This window comes from Cololabis saira, unplaced genomic scaffold (genome assembly GCF_033807715.1).
Source record: "Cololabis saira isolate AMF1-May2022 unplaced genomic scaffold, fColSai1.1 scf041, whole genome shotgun sequence".
Lineage (NCBI taxonomy): Eukaryota > Metazoa > Chordata > Actinopteri > Beloniformes > Belonidae > Cololabis > Cololabis saira.
This window is the reverse complement of record NW_026906205.1, coordinates 261,501-267,500: the sequence shown is the minus strand read 5'-3', so window position 1 is coordinate 267,500 and position 6,000 is coordinate 261,501. Positions and strand designations below refer to the sequence as shown.

At 45.9% G+C, this 6,000-nt stretch overlaps 18 non-coding genes across 18 annotated transcripts; all 18 read right to left on the bottom strand.

The window, feature by feature from the left end:
• Positions 1–127: 127 nt before the first annotated feature.
• LOC133431513 (5S ribosomal RNA) lies at positions 128–246 on the bottom strand. The gene has a single exon (XR_009775863.1). It is a non-coding gene; the product is annotated as a 5S ribosomal RNA (ribosomal RNA).
• A 199-nt stretch (positions 247–445) lies between these two features.
• LOC133431349 (5S ribosomal RNA) lies at positions 446–564 on the bottom strand. The gene has a single exon (XR_009775736.1). It is a non-coding gene; the product is annotated as a 5S ribosomal RNA (ribosomal RNA).
• A 217-nt stretch (positions 565–781) lies between these two features.
• Positions 782–900, bottom strand: LOC133431951 (5S ribosomal RNA). The gene has a single exon (XR_009776277.1). It is a non-coding gene; the product is annotated as a 5S ribosomal RNA (ribosomal RNA).
• Positions 901–1,099: 199 nt separating this feature from the next.
• LOC133431512 (5S ribosomal RNA) lies at positions 1,100–1,218 on the bottom strand. Its single transcript, XR_009775862.1, has one exon. It is a non-coding gene; the product is annotated as a 5S ribosomal RNA (ribosomal RNA).
• A 199-nt stretch (positions 1,219–1,417) lies between these two features.
• On the bottom strand, positions 1,418–1,536 carry LOC133431918 (5S ribosomal RNA). Its single transcript, XR_009776246.1, has one exon. It is a non-coding gene; the product is annotated as a 5S ribosomal RNA (ribosomal RNA).
• Positions 1,537–1,735: 199 nt separating this feature from the next.
• LOC133431511 (5S ribosomal RNA) lies at positions 1,736–1,854 on the bottom strand. Its single transcript, XR_009775861.1, has one exon. It is a non-coding gene; the product is annotated as a 5S ribosomal RNA (ribosomal RNA).
• Positions 1,855–2,070: 216 nt separating this feature from the next.
• On the bottom strand, positions 2,071–2,189 carry LOC133431510 (5S ribosomal RNA). Its single transcript, XR_009775860.1, has one exon. It is a non-coding gene; the product is annotated as a 5S ribosomal RNA (ribosomal RNA).
• Positions 2,190–2,406: 217 nt separating this feature from the next.
• Positions 2,407–2,525, bottom strand: LOC133431434 (5S ribosomal RNA). Its single transcript, XR_009775818.1, has one exon. It is a non-coding gene; the product is annotated as a 5S ribosomal RNA (ribosomal RNA).
• Positions 2,526–2,742: 217 nt separating this feature from the next.
• Positions 2,743–2,860, bottom strand: LOC133431980 (5S ribosomal RNA). Its single transcript, XR_009776305.1, has one exon. It is a non-coding gene; the product is annotated as a 5S ribosomal RNA (ribosomal RNA).
• A 199-nt stretch (positions 2,861–3,059) lies between these two features.
• On the bottom strand, positions 3,060–3,178 carry LOC133431654 (5S ribosomal RNA). Its single transcript, XR_009775996.1, has one exon. It is a non-coding gene; the product is annotated as a 5S ribosomal RNA (ribosomal RNA).
• Positions 3,179–3,377: 199 nt separating this feature from the next.
• On the bottom strand, positions 3,378–3,496 carry LOC133431430 (5S ribosomal RNA). The gene has a single exon (XR_009775814.1). It is a non-coding gene; the product is annotated as a 5S ribosomal RNA (ribosomal RNA).
• Positions 3,497–3,713: 217 nt separating this feature from the next.
• On the bottom strand, positions 3,714–3,832 carry LOC133431509 (5S ribosomal RNA). The gene has a single exon (XR_009775859.1). It is a non-coding gene; the product is annotated as a 5S ribosomal RNA (ribosomal RNA).
• A 217-nt stretch (positions 3,833–4,049) lies between these two features.
• On the bottom strand, positions 4,050–4,168 carry LOC133431711 (5S ribosomal RNA). The gene has a single exon (XR_009776049.1). It is a non-coding gene; the product is annotated as a 5S ribosomal RNA (ribosomal RNA).
• A 199-nt stretch (positions 4,169–4,367) lies between these two features.
• On the bottom strand, positions 4,368–4,486 carry LOC133431596 (5S ribosomal RNA). The gene has a single exon (XR_009775941.1). It is a non-coding gene; the product is annotated as a 5S ribosomal RNA (ribosomal RNA).
• A 216-nt stretch (positions 4,487–4,702) lies between these two features.
• On the bottom strand, positions 4,703–4,821 carry LOC133431595 (5S ribosomal RNA). The gene has a single exon (XR_009775940.1). It is a non-coding gene; the product is annotated as a 5S ribosomal RNA (ribosomal RNA).
• A 211-nt stretch (positions 4,822–5,032) lies between these two features.
• On the bottom strand, positions 5,033–5,151 carry LOC133431508 (5S ribosomal RNA). The gene has a single exon (XR_009775858.1). It is a non-coding gene; the product is annotated as a 5S ribosomal RNA (ribosomal RNA).
• A 199-nt stretch (positions 5,152–5,350) lies between these two features.
• Positions 5,351–5,469, bottom strand: LOC133431697 (5S ribosomal RNA). Its single transcript, XR_009776036.1, has one exon. It is a non-coding gene; the product is annotated as a 5S ribosomal RNA (ribosomal RNA).
• A 199-nt stretch (positions 5,470–5,668) lies between these two features.
• Positions 5,669–5,787, bottom strand: LOC133431689 (5S ribosomal RNA). The gene has a single exon (XR_009776028.1). It is a non-coding gene; the product is annotated as a 5S ribosomal RNA (ribosomal RNA).
• Positions 5,788–6,000: the final 213 nt, after the last annotated feature.

Genomic DNA, 6,000 nt, shown 5'->3' with positions numbered 1-6,000 from the left:
GCGCTTATTTGTTGGAGTTAAAGTGCCTTAACCATGTGCAAAACACTTTAGGACGTGAGCTGTCGCTGTTACCACGTTGAAATTTGTGTGGGTAGATTAAGCGAGAGCGCTCTCTGCTGGTTGAAAAAGCTTACAGCACCTGGTATTCCCAGGCGGTCTCCCATCCAAGTACTAACCAGGCCCGACCCTGCTTAGCTTCCGAGATCAGACGAGATCGGGCGCATCCAGGCTGGTATGGCCGTAAGCAGAAGCTGCAGCTTGAAATACCTCTTGTATGGAGTTGAAGATAAGTCATAGAATATAAGTCATTGATTTGTTGGTTTTATTTGTTGGAGTTAAAGTGCCTTAACCATGTGCAAAACACTTTAGGACGTGAGCTGTCGCTGTTACCACGTTGAAATATGTGTGGGTAGATTAAGCGAGAGCGTTCTCTGCTGGTTGAAAATGCTTACAGCACCTGGTATTCCCAGGCGGTCTCCCATCCAAGTACTAACCAGGCCCGACCCTGCTTAGCTTCCGAGATCAGACGAGATCGGGCACATCCACGCTGGTATGGCCGTGAGCTGAAGCTGCAGCTTGAAATACCTCTTATATGGAGTTGAAGATAAGTCATATAATATAAGTCATTGATTTGTTGGTGATAATAATTTAGAAGCGCTTATTTGTTGGAGTTAAAGTGCCTTAACCATGTGCAAAACACTTTAGGACGTGAGCTGTCGCTGTTACCACGTTGAAATATGTGTGGGTAGATTAAGCGAGAGCGCTCTCTGCTGGTTGAAAAAGCTTACAGCACCTGGTATTCCCAGGCGGTCTCCCAACCAAGTACTAACCAGGCCCGACCCTGCTTAGCTTCCGAGATCAGACGAGATCGGGCGCATCCAGGCTTGTATGGCCGTAAGCAGAAGCTGCAGCTTGAAATACCTCTTATATGGAGTTGAAGATAAGTCATAGAATATAAGTCATTGATTTGTTGGTTTTATTTGTTGGAGTTAAAGTGCCTTAACCATGTGCAAAACACTTTAGGACGTGAGCTGTCGCTGTTACCACGTTGAAATATGTGTGGGTAGATTAAGCGAGAGCGCTCTCTGCTGGTTGAAAAAGCTTACAGCACCTGGTATTCCCAGGCGGTCTCCCATCCAAGTACTAACCAGGCCCGACCCTGCTTAGCTTCCGAGATCAGACGAGATCGGGCGCATCCAGGCTGGTATGGCCGTAAGCAGAAGCTGCAGCTTGAAATACCTCTTATAGGGAGTTGAAGATAAGTCATAGAATATAAGTCATTGATTTGTTGGTTTTATTTGTTGGAGTTAAAGTGCCTTAACCATGTGCAAAACACTTTAGGACGTGAGCTGTCGCTGTTACCACGTTGAAATATGTGTGTGTAGATTAAGCGAGAGCGCTCTCTGCTGGTTGAAAAAGCTTACAGCACCTGGTATTCCCAGGCGGTTTCCCATCCAAGTACTAACCAGGCCCGACCCTGCTTAGCTTCCGAGATCAGACGAGATCGGGCTCATCCAGGCTGGTATGGCCGTAAGCAGAAGCTGCAGCTTGAAATACCTCTTATATGGAGTTGAAGATAAGTCATAGAATATAAGTCATTGATCCGTTGGTTTTATTTGTTGGAGTTAAAGTGCCTTAACCATGTGCAAAACACTTTAGGACGTGAGCTGTCGCTGTTACCACGTTGAAATATGTGTGGGTAGATTAAGCGAGAGCGCTCTCTGCTGGTTGAAAAAGCTTACAGCACCTGGTATTCCCAGGCGGTCTCCCATCCAAGTACTAACCAGGCCCGACCCTGCTTAGCTTCCGAGATCAGACGAGATCGGGCGCATCCAGGCTGGTATGGCCGTAAGCAGAAGCTGCAGCTTGAAATACCTCTTATATGGAGTTGAAGATAAGTATATAATACAAGTCATTGATTTGTTGGTGATAATAATTTAGAAGCGCTTATTTGTTGGAGTTAAAGTGCCTTAACCATGTGCAAAACACTTTAGGACGTGAGCTGTCGCTGTTACCACGTTGAAATTTGTGTGGGTAGATTAAGCGAGAGCGCTCTCTGCTGGTTGAAAAAGCTTACAGCACCTGGTATTCCCAGGCGGTCTCCCATCCAAGTACTAACCAGGCCCGACCCTGCTTAGCTTCCGAGATCAGACGAGATCGGGCGCATCCAGGCTGGTATGGCCGTAAGCAGAAGCTGCAGCTTGAAATACCTCTTGTATGGAGTTGAAGATAAGTCATATAATATAAGTCATTGATTTGTTGGTGATAATAATTTAGAAGCGCTTATTTGTTGGAGTTAAAGTGCCCTAACCATGTGCAAAACAGTTTAGGACGTGAGCTGTCGCTGTTACCACGTTGAAATATGTGTGGGTAGATTAAGCGAGAGCACTCTCTGCTGGTTGAAAAAGCTTACAGCACCTGGTATTCCCAGGCGGTTTCCCATCCAAGTCCTAACCAGGCCTGACCCTGCTTAGCTTCCGAGATCAGACGAGATCGGGCGCATCCAGGCTGGTATGGCCATAAGCTGAAGCTGCAGCTTGAAATACCTCTTATATGGAGTTGAAGATAAGTCATATAATATAAGTCATTGATTTGTTGGTGATAATAATTTAGAAGCGCATATTTGTTGGAGTTAAAGTGCCTTAACCATGTGAAAAACACTTTAGGACGTGAGCTGTCGCTGTTACCACGTTGAAATATGTGTGGGTAGATTAAGCGAGAGCGCTCTCTGCTGGTTGAAAAAGCTTACAGCACCTGGTATTCCTGGCGGTCTCCCATCCAAGTACTAACCAGGCCCGACCCTGCTTAGCTTCCGAGATCAGATGAGATCGGGCGCATCCAGGCTGGTATGGCCGTAAGCAGAAGCTGCAGCTTGAAATACCTCTTATATGGAGTTGAAGATAAGTCATAGCATATAAGTCATTGATTTGTTGGTTTTATTTGTTGGAGTTAAAGTGCCTTAACCATGTGCAAAACCCTTTAGGACGTGAGCTGTCGCTGTTACCACGTTGAAATATGTGTGGGTAGATTAAGCGAGAGCGCTCTCTGCTGGTTGAAAAAGCTTACAGCACCTGATATTCCCAGGCGGTCTCCCATCCAAGTACTAACCAGGCCCGACCCTGCTTAGCTTCCGAGATCAGACGAGATCGGGCGCATCCAGGCTGGTATGGCCGTAAGCAGAATCTGCTGCTTGAAATACCTCTTATATGGAGTTGAAGATAAGTCATAGAATATAAGTCAGCGATTTGTTGGTTTTATTTGTTGGAGTTAAAGTGCCTTAACCATGTGCAAAACACTTTAGGACGTGAGCTGTCGCTGTTACCACGTTGAAATATGTGTGGGTAGATTAAGCGAGAGCGCTCTCTGCTGGTTGAAAAAGCTTACAGCACCTGATATTCCCAGGCGGTCTCCCATCCAAGTCCTAACCAGGCCTGACCCTGCTTAGCTTCCGAGATCAGACGAGATCGGGCGCATCCAGGCTGGTATGGCCATAAGCTGAAGCTGCAGCTTGAAATACCTCTTATATGGAGTTGAAGATAAGTCATATAATATAAGTCATTGATTTGTTGGTGATAATAATTTAGAAGCGCATATTTGTTGGAGTTAAAGTGCCTTAACCATGTGAAAAACACTTTAGGACGTGAGCTGTCGCTGTTACCACGTTGAAATATGTGTGGGTAGATTAAGCGAGAGCGCTCTCTGCTGGTTGAAAAAGCTTACAGCACCTGGTATTCCCAGGCGGTCTCCCATCCAAGTACTAACCAGGCCCGACCCTGCTTAGCTTCCGAGATCAGACGAGATCGGGCGCATCCAGGCTGGTATGGCCGTAAGCAGAAGCTGCAGCTTGAAATACCTCTTATATGGAGTTGAAGATAAGTCATAGCATATAAGTCATTGATTTGTTGGTGATAATAATTTAGAAGCGCTTATTTGTTGGAGTTAAAGTGCCTTAACCATGTGCAAAACACTTTAGGACGTGAGCTGTCGCTGTTACCACGTTGAAATATGTGTGGGTAGATTAAGCGAGAGCGCTCTCTGCTGGTTGAAAAAGCTTACAGCACCTGGTATCCCCAGGCGGTCTCCCATCCAAGTACTAACCAGGCCCGACCCTGCTTAGCTTCCGAGATCAGACGAGATCGGGTGCATCCAGGCTGGTATGGCCGTAAGCAGAAGCTGCAGCTTGAAATACCTCTTATATGGAGTTGAAGATAAGTCATAGAATATAAGTCATTGATTTGTTGGTTTTATTTGTTGGAGTTAAAGTGCCTTAACCATGTGCAAAACACTTTAGGACGTGAGCTGTTGCTGTTACCACGTTGAAATATGTGTGGGTAGATTAAGCGAGAGCGCTCTCTGCTGGTTGAAAATGCTTACAGCACCTGGTATTCCCAGGCGGTCTCCCATCCAAGTACTAACCAGGCCCGACCCTGCTTAGCTTCCGAGATCAGACGAGATCGGGCGCATCCAGGCTGGTATGGCCGTAAGCTGAAGCTGCAGCTTGAAATACTTCTTATATGGAGTTGAAGATAAGTATATAATACAAGTCATTGATTTGTTGGTGATAATAATTTAGAAGCGCTTATTTGTTGGAGTTAAAGTGCCTTAACCATGTGCAAAACACTTTAGGACGTGAGCTGTCGCTGTTACCACGTTGAAATATGTGTGGGTAGATTAAGCGAGAGCGCTCTCTGCTGGTTGAAAATGCTTACAGCACCTGGTATTCCCAGGCGGTCTCCCATCCAAGTACTAACCAGGCCCGACCCTGCTTAGCTTCCGAGATCAGACGAGATCGGGCGCATCCAGGCTGGTATGGCCGTAAGCAGAAGCTGCTGCTTGAAATACCTCTTATATGGAGTTGAAGATAAGTCATATAATATAAGTCATTGATTTGTTGGTGATAATAATTTAGAAGCACTTATTTGTTGGAGTTAAAGTGCCTTAACCATGTGAAAAACACTTTAGGACGTGAGCTGTCGCCACGTTGAAATATGTGTGGGTAGATTAAGCGAGAGCGCTCTCTGCTGGTTGAGAAAGCTTACAGCACCTGGTATTCCCAGGCGGTCTCCCATCCAAGTACTAACCAGGCCCGACCCTGCTTAGCTTCCGAGATCAGACGAGATCGGGCGCATCCAGGCTGGTATGGCCGTAAGCAGAAGCTGCAGCTTGAAATACCTCTTATATGGAGTTGAAGATAAGTCATAGCATATAAGTCCTTGATTTGTTGGTTTTATTTGTTGGAGTTAAAGTGCCTTAACCATGTGAAAAACACTTTTGGACGTGAGCTGTCGCTCTTACCACGTTGAAATATGTGTGGGTAGATTAAGCGAGAGCGCTCTCTGCTGGTTGAAAAAGCTTACAGCACCTGGTATTCCCAGGCGGTCTCCCATTTAAGTACTAACCAGGCCCGACCCTGCTTAGCTTCCGAGATCAGACGAGATCGGGCGCATCCAGGCTGGTATGGCCGTAAGCAGAAGCTGCAGCTTGAAATACCTCTTATATGGAGTTGAAGATAAGTCATAGAATATAAGTCATTGATTTGTTGGTTTTATTTGTTGGAGTTAAAGTGCCTTAACCATGTGCAAAACACTTTAGGACGTGAGCTGTTGCTGTTACCACGTTGAAATATGTGTGGGTAGATTAAGCGAGAGCGCTCTCTGCTGGTTGAAAATGCTTACAGCACCCGGTATTCCCAGGCGGTCTCCCATCCAAGTACTAACCAGGCCCTACCCTGCTTAGCTTCCGAGATCAGACGAGATCGGGCGCATCCAGGCTGGTATGGCCATAAGCTGAAGCTGCAGCTTGAAATACTTCTTATATGGAGTTGAAGATAAGTCATATAATACAAGTCATTGATTTGTTGGTGATAATAATTTAGAAGCGCTTATTTGTTGGAGTTAAAGTGCCTTAACCATGTGAAAAACACTTTTGGACGTGAGCTGTCGCTGTTACCACGTTGAAATATGTGTGGGTAGATTAAGCGAGAGCGCTCTCTGCTGGTTG